At 38.3% G+C, this 13,721-nt stretch overlaps 1 pseudogene; it reads right to left on the bottom strand.

Moving 5' to 3' along the window:
- Positions 1–8,405: 8,405 nt before the first annotated feature.
- On the bottom strand, positions 8,406–12,547 carry LOC146624411 (serine protease FAM111A-like; annotated as a pseudogene).
- Between the last annotated feature and the right edge of the window lie 1,174 nt (positions 12,548–13,721).

Below are 13,721 nucleotides of genomic sequence, written 5' to 3'. Positions count from 1 at the left end.
CTACATTTTTAAACCTTATGAGATTTCTGCTCTCAATGAGCTTTTTCACACCAACCAAAAAGTCTTGCTGTTGAGTGCATTTGCAGGCGAGTATTCCTTCAAGAGACCAAACTTTTCCCTCTCAAACCTCTGAATAATGATGCGTTCAATTATATCAGAAAAAGGATGCCCAAACTCTATAACACTTTGGTTTCGACCCCTTGTTTCATTGTATAAATAGCCTCCTGTATGCATTGCAACAGCATTGCCATACTCTTTAAAGACAGGAAAGCTGGAGTTGCCACAATGTAAACAAGACTTATAAGTTAGAAAGTGTTTGCGTTGTTAAACAGTTAGTAATAAGATGAACACAGTCTTGATTACCTCTCCTGCACCTCTCCACAACTTGACCATGGTTGCCTGTGAAACAGTCAAACAGACTGTCATCCGGATATTCGATAATGCAAATTCCACCACTGTGGCAAACGAATCCACTGTGTGTTAAGAGACCATCAGGCAATGTCTGATCAGCACTGAGCTTTAACAAAGCCCAGTCAGTACATCCAGGTCCTTGTGGTTTCCCGTTTATTCTCACTTGACATAGTTACTGAGTTCCATGAGTTTCTTCATTGTTTGCTTGAACTGTAAAACCATTATGTACTTATTGGTTTCTGACAGCAGATTTCTTGTACAAGGAGTACAGAAAAGGCCCAAAACTGTCAATAAGCTGGATACAAGGTCATGATTCACCTTTGAGCCTTGGTTGTCAAAAAGGTATCTCAATGACTGTGAGAAAATTTGCTACAACTGCAAAGTAAATAGAATTGTGCACACATAAATTTCTGTCTCAGTGTGGCTATAAATTGGTGATCCCTTAAGAAAGGCTTTGTTCAATAAAGCTCAGAAAGCAGTTTGGTTTCAACACTCAATTTATTTTTGATTTACAATATACATGAGTTAGGAAATCAACATGTAAAAGCTTTTCTTCTAAACCATATGCGATTGAATTTGCTTTATGATGCTAGACAAAAGATAACCGAAATCCATGAGGCTCTGAGGCTGACCCTTAGCATCACGGTAAAGGTATCCTTTTGAATGCATTGCAACAAGATTACCTTTCTCGTTAAACACAGGAGAACCAGAAGAGCCCTGACGAAATTTAGATTTGTATGCCAGTATGTCATTGAGTTCTGGAATTTCTTTTAGCACACGATTAACGTAATCATCATTGGAACCTGGATTTTTCCCCCAATTCTCCTCCACAGCCTGTCTGCGGTTCTCAGGACAAACAACTGAACAAACATCTACTTGTTTTACTTCCACATTAGGATGTCCAATAATGAAGATGTTAGAACATTCAGTGTCAGAAACTGACTTAACGTGTGGTAAAAGACCATTGGGCAATGGCAAACTGTCATTGACCTTTAACAAAGCCCAGTCACTCTTATTATCAAAACCATAGCAAACAACGTCTTCTACAGCTACACAATCACACATAGATTCTTGAATTTCATATGAAAAAGTAACAGTGATGTTATTAGCAAGCTGATTAGTCTTAAAATTATAAGCAGATTTAATAACATGAGCGTTTGTAAGGACAAAATTATCATACAGGAGAAAACCACTTCCACATGGTTTCCCACCTATTCTCACTAGACAAACAGATTTACTGAGAAGCAAGAATGTATTGGTATGTATTTCATATGGCCATATATTATATATATTGGGCAATGGCATATTGTCATTGATCTCTAACAAAACCCAGTCACTCTTATTACCGAAATTGCTACAAAAGTCATAGCAATGAACACCTACTACATTTATAAGATCACACTCAGACTCTTGACTTTCATGTGAAAAAGTAACAGCGACATCATTTGTAAGCTGTCTAGTTTTAAAATCATAGTAAGGTTCAATAACATGAAAGTTTGTAAGGATAAAATTTTTAAACAGAAGAAAACCACTTCCAAATTTGTCCCTTGTTCTTACTTGACAAACAGATTTACTGAGCTCCAACAATTTATTATGTATGCCATATTTCTCAAAACAATTTGACACAGTGTAATGAATCTGCAGTATGTAATCATAACAAATAAACAGTTTCTGTGACTTGCCTGTGAGACAGTACTCTGGAGTTAAGATGCAATGTCTGTTAACCATTATCTTGCTTTGATTGCAGAGCTGCCCTAGACGCAAATGATAGTCATAGCGGGAGTATGTGATACAGGACTCTTTAGTAGAGTTAGGATTTGAGAACTCTCCACAGCAATTAGGTGGTACAGGCCAAGCTGGACCAAACGGTGGTGTAGTAACTGCAGGACCACACGAGACAGCTGCGGAACCAGGTGAACAAATAAATCATTAATTTCCAATTACTAACACTACCAGTGTACCCAGTGTACTGTGTTTGTTAATCTCAAAAGAACATTCAATATGATTACTTTTACTGCACAAAAATCATAAAAAAAAAAACCATGATTTTGGTTCATCTATATCTAATGCAGGTCTCAGAATAACTGTGTTTTCTACAAAGCTTGTTTTTCCCAGAAAAGTAAAATTAAGTGGAAAATAAACTGCTTAATATTTCACTCTTCCTACCATGATTTGAGAGCTCTCCACGGCCATTAGGAATATGTAGACTCTCTTCACCTTCATGCATTTCAAGGACTACCGATGGCACCGAACCCCCCACACCTTGTCGCGGTGGCTCCTTTCCGGTCTGTAAAATTAATGCACAACTAGTTCAGAAACTAGCATAATGTGGTAAATGTATATAAATGACTTATTAATCATTAATATCCTACTATTTTATTACAGGAGGAAATCAGTACCTCAAGTCCAGCGGCTGGGATGCCAGTTATGAATGCCATTTCACCTGAAGGAGAAAGGTGAGCAAATGAATCATTAATTTCCAATTACTAACACTACCAGTGTACACAGTGTACTGTGTTTGTTAATCTCAAAAGAACATTCAATATGATTACTTTTACTGCACAAAAATCATAAAAAAAAAACCATGATTTTGGTTCATCTATATCTAATGCAGGTCTCAGAATAACTGTGTTTTCTACAAAGCTTGTTTTTCCCAGAAAAGTAAAATTAAGTGGAAAATAAACTGCTTAATATTTCACTCTTCCTACCATGATTTGAGAGCTCTCCACGGCCATTAGGAATATGTAGACTCTCTTCACCTTCATGCATTTCAAGGACTACCGATGGCACCGAACCCCCCACACCTTGTCGCGGTGGCTCCTTTCCGGTCTGTAAAATTAATGCACAACTAGTTCAGAAACTAGCATAATGTGGTAAATGTATATAAATGACTTATTAATCATTAATATCCTACTATTTTATTACAGGAGGAAATCAGTACCTCAAGTCCAGCGGCTGGGATGCCAGTTATGAATGCCATTTCACCTGAAGGAGAAAGGTGAGCAAATGAATCATTAATTTCCAATTACTAACACTACCAGTGTACCCAGTGTACTGTGTTTGTTAATCTCAAAAGAACATTCAATATGATTACTTTTACTGCACAAAAATCATAAAAAAAAAAACATGATTTTGGTTCATCTATATCTAATGCAGGTCTCAGAATAACTGTGTTTTCTACAAAGCTTGTTTTTCCCAGAAAAGTAAAATTAAGTGGAAAATAAACTGCTTAATATTTCACTCTTCCTACCATGATTTGAGAGCTCTCCACGGCCATTAGGAATATGTAGACTCTCTTCACCTTCATGCATTTCAAGGACTACCGATGGCACCGAACCCCCCACACCTTGTCGCGGTGGCTCCTTTCCGGTCTGTAAAATTAATGCACAACTAGTTCAGAAACTAGCATAATGTGGTAAATGTATATAAATGACTTATTAATCATTAATATCCTACTATTTTATTACAGGAGGAAATCAATACCTCAAGTCCAGTGGCTGGGATGCCAGTTATGAATGCCATAATAATTTCCCCCAGGGATCAATAAAGTATTCTGATTCTGATTCTGATTCTGATTTCACCTGAAGGAGAAAGGTGAACAAATGAATCATTAATTTCCAGTTACTAACACTACCAATGTACACAGTGTACTGTGTTTGTTAATCTCAAAAGAACATTCAATATGATTACTTTTACTGCACAAAAATCAGTGCAACTATTCTCAGTAGATAAAAAAACAAATATATAAGAAAAGGTCAAAGTAATCGTTCATTTCTAATTACATTCACTGAATTTCAAAAGGTTAAAACAATAAGTTAAAGAATGCAGAACCTCCATTTTGTAGCCAAACTATTTGTAAGCCAAGATGGTGTTATAAACACGGATGGTTATTCTAAAACATTTTGCCATTGTTGATGGTTTGTGTACATTTACACATTTATTTCTCCTTCTTTTGTTTTTTCTCAGGAACAAAAGTTACACCTGCCTACGCATACCCGAAACTAATCAACTCCCGAGTACGTTTCAAGAGTTATTTTGGAGATAATTCGGCAATAAAATGTTTCATGTACTACACTGTTTCAAACACTACATTTAGTGGCCTTGTTTCTATAATCAGTAATCACTTTTTTGTGACAGTACAAATTGAAATGAATTTGATTGATTGAATAATATTCGTGGTGGTAAATAGCCTTCGGATGTAACCGATCAATTTTCAAATCTGTGTTCTATGATGACAGCTGGGATAGGCTCCAGCGCCCCCCGCGACCCTGAAAAGGATAAGCGGAAGCGAATGGATGGATGGATGGTGTTCTATGATCTACATTTTAGCAGTCTAAAGGAGAGTAACAGTTGGTAACCTGTTACATCCAAACCCCTTGACTCCGCAACACACGCTGTCTGGGTATGACCCGTGATCTCACGCAGTCTGGGCTGATGTAACTTAAAATTTGGGCTTTCTGCGGCCTAACGTATCGCAAATAAAAGTTTTCTTTCATCAAATAATCAATATCACGTCTACATTTTTTATGTAATTTAAAATAACAAGCGAAATTGTGGCGCTTAGAGGCATTTTTTGTCTGGTTTAAACTAAACATACGTTAAACTAAACATACGTGTTAATCCTTTAATTGTAGTTCAGTTTCATTTCAGTTTCATTTAATCCATAAATGAGTTAACTATAGGTCCGACTTACCTTGACGTTACTCTCTGTTTGCAACTAAAGCGCTCCACTGTCCTTTCTCCTTCGTCCTTCGTCCTTCGTGAAGTTAATAGAAGTTTCATAGAAGCTGAAGCTTCCGGTAAAGTTAAAGACAGATGGGACTTACCTTAAGGTGAAGAACAATGACGTTATGCTAAGATGATAGGAACACCTGCGCATTTTTAAGCTGTGAGATAAGTACCCAGAGGTTGTGGCGGCTATAGGTCCAACTTTAGTTAACTAACTAATTTATGGATTAAATGAAACTGAAATGAAACTGAACTACGATTAAATGATTAACACGTATGTTTAGTTTAACGTATGTTTAGTTTAAACCAGACAAAAAATGCCTCTAAGCGCCACAATTTCGCTTGTTATTTTAAATTACATAAAAAATGTAGACGTGATATTGATTATTTGATGAAAGAAAACTTTTATTTGCGATACGTTAGGCCGCAGAAAGCCCAAATTTTAAGTTACATCAGCCCAGACTGCGTGAGATCACGGGTCATACCCAGACAGCGTGTGTTGCGGCTGGTTGCGGAGTCAAGGGGTTTGGATGTAACAGGTTACCAACTGTTACTCTCCTTTAGACTGCTAAAATGTAGATCATAGAACACCATCCATCCATCCATTCGCTTCCGCTTATCCTTTTCAGGGTCGCGGGGGGCGCTGGAGCCTATCCCAGCTGTCATCATAGAACACATTTGAAAATTGATCGGTTACATCCGAAGGCTATTTACCACCACGAATATTATTCAATCAATCAAATTCATTTCAATTTGTACTGTCACAAAAAAGTGATTACTGATTATAGAAACAAGGCCTCTAAATGTAGTGTTTGAAACAGTGTAGTACATGAAACATTTTATTGCCGAATTATCTCCAAAATAACTCTTGAAACGTACTCGGGAGTTGATTAGTTTCGGGTATGCGTAGGCAGGTGTAACTTTTGTTCCTGAGAAAAAACAAAAGAAGGAGAAATAAATGTGTAAATGTACACAAACCATCAACAATGGCAAAATGTTTTAGAATAACCATCCGTGTTTATAACACCATCTTGGCTTACAAATAGTTTGGCTACAAAATGGAGGTTCTGCATTCTTTAACTTATTGTTTTAACCTTTTGAAATTCAGTGAATGTAATTAGAAATGAACGATTACTTTGACCTTTTCTTATATATTTGTTTTTTTTATCTATTGAGAATAGTTGCACTGATTTTTGTGCAGTAAAAGTAATCATATTGAATGTTCTTTTGAGATTAACAAACACAGTACACTGTGTACACTGGTAGTGTTAGTAATTGGAAATTAATGATTTATTTGTTCCGATTACATACTGCAGATTCATTATATTGTGTCAAATGGTTTTGAGAAAAATCTTGTACTTGTAACAAATATTCAAGTCTTTTTAAATACTGACATTAAACACCCTTTACATATTTTGGGCAGTTTTTTAAATTGTAAATTGCTCATATCTCCTCATGTATGGGAATATGGCATACATAACAATAAATTGTTGGAGCTCAGTAAATCTGTTTGTCAAGTAAGAACAAGGGACAAATTTGGAAGTGGTTTTCTTCTGTTTAAAAATTTTATCCTTACAAACTTTCATGTTATTGAACCTTACTATAATTTTAAAACTAGACAGCTTACAAATGATGTCGCTGTTACTTTTTCACATGAAATTCAAGAGTCAGAATGTGATCTTATAAATGTAGTAGGTGTTCATTGCTATGACTTTTGCAACAATTTCGGTAATAAGAGTGACTGGGCTTTGTTAAAGGTCAATGACAGTTTGCCATTGCCCAATGGTCTTTTACCACACATTAAGTCAGTTTCTGACACTGAATGTTCTAACATCTTCATTATTGGACATTCTAATGCGGAAGTAAAACAAGTAGATTTTTGTTCAGTTGTTGGTCCTGAGAACCGCAGACAGGTTGTGGAGGAGAATTGGAGGAAAAATCCAGGTTCCAATGATGATTACTTTAATCGTGTGGTAAAAGAAATTCCAGGACTCAATGGCAGACTGACATACAACTCTAATTTTTATCAGGGCTCTTCTGGTTCTCCTGTGTTTAATGAGGAAGGTAGTCTTGTTGCAATGCATTCAGGAGGATACTTTTACTGTGATGCTAAGGGTCAGCCTCTTAGTCTTATCGATTTTAGCTATCCTTTATCTAGCATCATAAAGCAAATTAAATTGCATATGCTTTAGAAGAAAAGCTTTTACATGTTGATTTCCTAACTCATGTATATTGTAAATCAAAAATAAATTGAGTGTTGAAACCAAACTGCTTTCTGAGCTTTATTGAACAAAGCCTTTCTTAAGGGATCACCAATTTATAGCCACACTGAGACAGAAATTTATGTGTGCACAATTCTATTTACTTTGCAGTTGTAGCAAATTTTCTCACAGTCATGGAGACACCTTTTTGACAACCAAGGCTAGGGTCTGGCAGGGAAACTCTACAATTAGTTAAAAAAAAAAAAAAAAAATCAAACCCTACACAGCAAAATAAACCTGCATCTTTAGATCTGGTCAGTATTCTGTTCATTGTGTGTGGGGCAGATATTTACTGAAAATAAATCTGAAAGTGACCCTGATTCAGGCTCTCGTATGATTAAAAAACAACAACATAAAAAGCAACTAAACAGCAAACCATATTTATTTGATATAAACTGGTCATATTGAAAATATTGATACGGTATGAACAAAAAATAATTTCCCCCAGGGATCAATAAAGTATTCTGATTCTGATTCTGATTCTGATATTTTGAAGCCTTTGATCAACACTCCATATATATTCAGCCACAGTTGATTCTAAATTTGAAATAAAGCATGCACAAAACAGAGAAAAAAATACAGATATAAAACAGTACAAAGGGTATAAATGTAAACCAGACTTATTTGAGACTGTACTGTGTAAATGTCACATCAAAATGAGAAACCTCAACATGACATTTATCACATCCATATTATTTGAGCTCTTTAAAAATCGGAGCACATTCTCTTAGTTTCTTCAAATTTAACCAGACACAACATTGTAAAGTCGTTATTACTTGCATTTCAAAAGCACAGAACCAGCATACATGCATTATTATTAATAATAATATTATTTATAGTACATGATGCATCAGTTGTTTAACAAAACCTTATGTGAAAGAGTAAATTGAAAAAAAAGTATTAGTTTTTTTGAACAAGTGTCCTGACTTATTAAAAATAACGACTGCTTTTACTGCTCGAACTGTTCTCACTTTATCTTCTGTCTGCAGTTAACCTTCTGTGCACTCAGTTAATATCCATGGGCTCTGGCTGCTCTCTCCGAGAGAAGAATTCAAAGAAAGCCTTCAAACTCTCGTCATCTACAGCCACTGAACTGTTCACTACATTTTTAAACCTTGTGAGATTTCTGCTCTCAATGAGCTTTTTCACACCAACCAAAAAGTCTTGCTGTCGAGTGCATTTGCAACTGAGGTATTCTTTCAACACATCAAACTTTTCTCTCTCCACCATTTTTATAATGATGTGCTCAATGATGTCAGAAAAGGGATACCCAAACTCTATGACACTCTGGTTTTGACCCATCACACCAGGGTAGGCATACCCTCCTGAATGCATTGCAACAACATCGCCGTCCTCATTAAAGACAGGAGAGCCAGACGACCCAAAATACAAACAAGACTCATAAGTCAGAAGGTGTTTGCGCTGTTTAAGATCAACTGCCACTTTTTCAAAGAACCTGCGAGTAACGAACTGGACAGGCTCATTATTGTTACTGTAATGCCTTTCCACAACCCGATTCCGGTTCACAGATCAAACAACCAAACAAGATTCGATCTTTTTCGTTCCACCATCTGGATGTCCAACAATGCTAATTCCACCACTGTGATGAATGAATCCACAGTGTGTTAGGAGACCACCAGGCAATATCTGGACATCACTGAGCTTTAACAAAGCCCAGTCAGTCCCTGACACATCAGGTGAGTAATCATAACCAGAAACCTCTTCCACATCTATCAGGCCATCGTTCTGCTCCAGACTTTCATAAGAGAAAGTGACAGTAACCCGCTCATTATGGGCATGGGCATTTGTGAGGACAAATCTGCTGAACATGAGGAAACCACTTCCTTGTGGTTTTCCATTTATTCTTACTTGACAAACAGAATGACTGAGTTCCATGATTTTCCTCATTGTTTTTACTTCTCGGCACGACTGAGCATTGCTCCCAAACTCCAGACGCAAAAGATTCTGGGCAAAATTAAGATCATGAGCTTGTTTTTTTGCTGCTTTTGATTGAGTCTTTAAATTCTGAAGACAAACAATTTTGCATCTGTTTTAAATAAATATTTCCACACAGATTTGGTTTCTTTTCTGCTACATTGTCGGTCTCTGATTCGACTGTGTTAGTCTGCTGTGAAAGCTCCTCATACCCACCAGAACGACCTGCCAGAGATTCACTCTGCAGCACGTAAGCGTCATCAAGACTGCCAGGCTGACTTTCTGGTGGATCAGACTTGTCGAGCAATTTGATCTTAAAAGTTTCATCATCAAGGTCGTCAACCAGATTGCACATCTCTGTGACCTGGGGTCTCACCTGGTGTGATAGACCGCAGCCTCTATGGGTCTTGTGCTCAGAGCTTGTTCCTGTGCTGCCATGATTAATGCCTCTGTGCTGTTTTTCAGTCCAGCTTTGTCCAGCCACTGGTAGGATTTCTGGATGTCAGATGGTTCATTTTTACTGCCAGGCGCTCACGGAGTGCAGTCAGCTTCTTCAGCCAGTAGGCATGAACATTACAGGGCCTGGTGCTGTCCAACTCTTCATACTGGAGACCCTGTCTTGGATGTCTGCCACTGTGATGGTTACTGGTCCCTGTTCAGGGAGGTTGCTGTGGTCTGCCCTCAGATCCACTAGCCACTGAGCATTGCCGTTATGGGTTGCATCCTTCTCCCATATGCTCTTCCAGTATTGCTCCATCTCTAGCCTTGGTGGTGCTGTTCTCATATTGTTCCCTGGCCACTGAGAGTACACCTTGGCTCGTTCTGTAGAGAACAGCTAGTTTCTTCTCGTGCCTTCAATCTCTGTGGTGTACCTCTTCGAGTGGCTGGCCAAGGCTGTGAGTCTTTGCTTGGCAGTTTCCAAGGCCTCAGGTACAGAACCAACTTACCTGGATGATCGAGCGTGCATTTAGAAACTATTGATTTACGTTAATAAGCGAGTGCACACATTTCTGTCCGCCACTTAGATTTCTGAATCTTAAGAGTGAATCAATTTACAGTAGGAACCGCACACCTAGTCATCAAATGTTTGGTAAAGCAGCATGAGTACTGTAAAATTTAGTAGGTTCCTGTTAAAAATCACACAAGCATCACACCACATCTGGCATATATACTTCTATTTTATACAGTACACAGTTGAAATTATAAACTATATATTCCAGTCATCCACTTATCAGCAATTCTTGAGTAAATGCATGTTACTGATAAATCACTGCAAGTGTTTTTAACAAACTGTTTCTTGTTGTTGTAGAACTCATCAGCAGCTGTATTTAAATGTCTTCTGTTCAATTGGGCTTACACTGTGCGATTTTTGGCCCTTTCTGAGCCAATTTTTCAGTCGTGCGACCGTTTTGGTGATCGGCCCGATTTTGGCCTTCTTCGTGCGTCGTGCATCGTGTAGTATACGTGGTGTAACGAGAAGCGATTAACACCTCACGACCAGCTCCCGATCATCAATCGCTTGGTCGGGAGATCCTCCCGACCGTCGTGAGGGTGTCACCGCAGCTTCTCACACTGCGCACGCGCAAACATATAAATGTCGGTGAAAAAGACGGAGCAGCACGGCAGTGCAGCGTGTGATCTGGACACAAGCAATGGAGGCACTTGTAGAACTTTGGAAAGCTCATCTGAGCCTTTTCAATGTGGCCTCACAAAATTATCACGACCACAACAACTGTGAAAATAGTTGGATAGACATTGCTGCTCAATCACAGCAGCCTGATCAGTGTTTTTCATTAGAAATTTAGCAAAGTTGATGGTGGTGGTGTGTGACTGAGTTCCATGAGTTCTGTCTTTCACTTACTGTGTGAGTGAAAGACAGAGAGGGAGAGCGAGCGACAGAATTTCTGTTATAACCTTCATTTTTATGGACGCACAGTGTGAGCACTCAGGTCGCATCAGAGCATCGGGCTGTATAGTGTGAGACCTGCATCGTGACCTACGAACTTCTAACCACTGCGAGTCAATCGTGCAGTTCGAGCAGGAGCTGAATCGCGCGACTGAAAAAAATCGCACAGTGTCTGCCCAGCTTAACCTGGAAGCCAAGCTTCTGAGTCTTATCCCATGTAGGTGGTTCTTCTATGTTGTGCCGCTTCTTTCCAAGATCCAAGCTATTTCACTTGTGTTTTCTTTGTCTAATATTTTAAGTTGTTTAATGATTTGAAACACTTTTTCACTCCACTGTATGTACGTAGAAGTTCAGTTCGAAAACTATGAACAGAATCCAATATCCACCACGTTTGAATTTGACTTTGCTGGTAATGTGAATCACTGCAAATGCACTAATGGTGAGTTTGTAACAACAGACATGATGCCTGATACTACAAAACAACCCCAAGTGATGCGGTTAAATCCCCTCTCCAAGTCCAAAACACCCGACTTGAACAAAGGTGTGTTTTTTTCTGACAAATGTCTGTTCAGCAATATTTTTTGTTCTATTATTATTGTGTGAATGCAACTGTTACTCAATTCATCTTTATTATTCTGAATTTTGTATGGATTTTTTGGGGTTGCTATAACTTTTGGCATTTGTTCCTGTTGTTCTTTCTATAATAACCTTTTCTCACAAGAATTTTTAGAAAGTAAGTAGATTGGGGGAAAAAACTCCCTGAAATTAAGATTTAAATTGTTTAAACTGCTACTTTCAGCTGCAGAAACTATTAGAAATTTTAGTTATTGTGGACTTTCTAGTGAAAAATACCATCAGGCAACACTGTCAACAAAGATCACCTATGGCCACTGAATTGTTGAGTGCAATATTAAATGTTGAGATTTCTCCTCTCAACAAGTTTCTTCACACACTGACCAAAATGTCTTGCTGTCAAATGCAATTGCAAACAAGGTATTTCTTCAGCAACAAACTCTGAACTCTTCACTATCTGGATAATGTTGCCTTCAGTGGTATTTGGAAAAGGATAACCAAAGTTAATTATACTCTGGGTTTGACTAACAAAGTGTATTCCTGGAGTATTTTATTTATTCAACTAAAAAATGTTTACGATAAAATTGTAAGTTAAACTCAGTAATATCCTGCTGTGGCTTCTTCTGAAGTTTTTCTTCTACACGAGTTGGACCAGCCGGCTGAAGATTGTCTAGGCTTCCCTCACTGCTTTATCAATATAGACACTGATGGCCTTCACATGCTGCTGAAGCATTTCTATATCTTGCTGTGTGTCCTGGTTTCACTGTTGGATGTTGAGTCATGTTGGCCTGAGCTCTCTCTGCCTCTCAGTCCTTTCTGCTACAGCTGACACTGTGTCGTGGCCTCTGTGTTCCTCCATACCACAGAGGTTAACTGATATACTGCTGATCGCTGGTTCTGAAAAGTCCTAATTTCATACCGAACCTGGAGGTGGCTCTCACAGTAAGAGGCCACACACTGCAGACAGGAATTGGAGACTTTCAGGGCTCTCCCAGTGCACACACCACAGGCCACATCTTTAAGTCCAATATAGTGTTGTGGATGAGGAGCAGTTTAGAGTGCTAGTCTTCTTCAGCTAATTAGGTGTTTGCAGAACTAGCTTTGGTATGAAACCCTTTCTGCACTGATAACAGCTGGAAACTCTTCTTAATCTCCTCCTCTTCCCAGTAGTTCTTGATACAGCTTATGCAGTAGTTGTGCCCACAGATAAGAGTTGTTGGATACTTGAGTAAATCCAGACAGATTAAAAAGCACAACTTCTTCTGGTCCAGCTGAACCCTCATTTAGACATTTTCATTTCCTTACAGTAGATCAAATCTGAGCTTTGATCAGCTTAAGCCTGTGTTTCCTGTGTTTAGATCTGCAACGAATAGCACTCATCACTTTTTCTTTGTTCTACCTTGTTCAGAGCTGTCTGACAAAAATGTGGACAGAGATAAGTCACTGTGTTAGAGAGGAGGCAGCAGGTTTCCCTTCATTCCAGGAAGAGGAGTGGCTTCTCTCTGGCAGTGAACAGCAGTTCAACATGCATTGTATGCTTGACAACAGGAACAGAAAAATCTGTGCTGCAAAATATATTTGTTGTGGATTTGGCTCTGAATGTAGAATCTGTGTCCCAAAAATTCCAGCGTGACACAAAGCATAATAGTTAGTAGTATGGGTAGAATTATCTGCTAATTTGGGTAAAAAGCTGGAAGAACATAGCATTAGTCCTTCTGCTCCAGTTAGCATTAGCTGCTAAAGTAGCAAGCTGGAGCATGTAACACTGCTAATGCTGAAAAAAAAAAACCACTGTCCAACTATAACTTACGCCCTGAAAATCTATCACTGAGGAATAAGTAAGGGGATATAAGACGGAAGAAATTCAGTAAAATCTATTAGAACATAAACTTGCTCAACTCAGTTCC

This window comes from Diplotaxodon limnothrissa, linkage group LG10 (assembly GCF_057381915.1).
Source record: "Diplotaxodon limnothrissa isolate DT_005_m linkage group LG10, D_limnothrissa_male_GT1.1, whole genome shotgun sequence".
NCBI lineage: Eukaryota > Metazoa > Chordata > Actinopteri > Cichliformes > Cichlidae > Diplotaxodon > Diplotaxodon limnothrissa.
The sequence above is the reverse complement of the archived record's forward strand: the minus strand, read 5'-3'. Positions and strand labels throughout refer to the sequence as shown.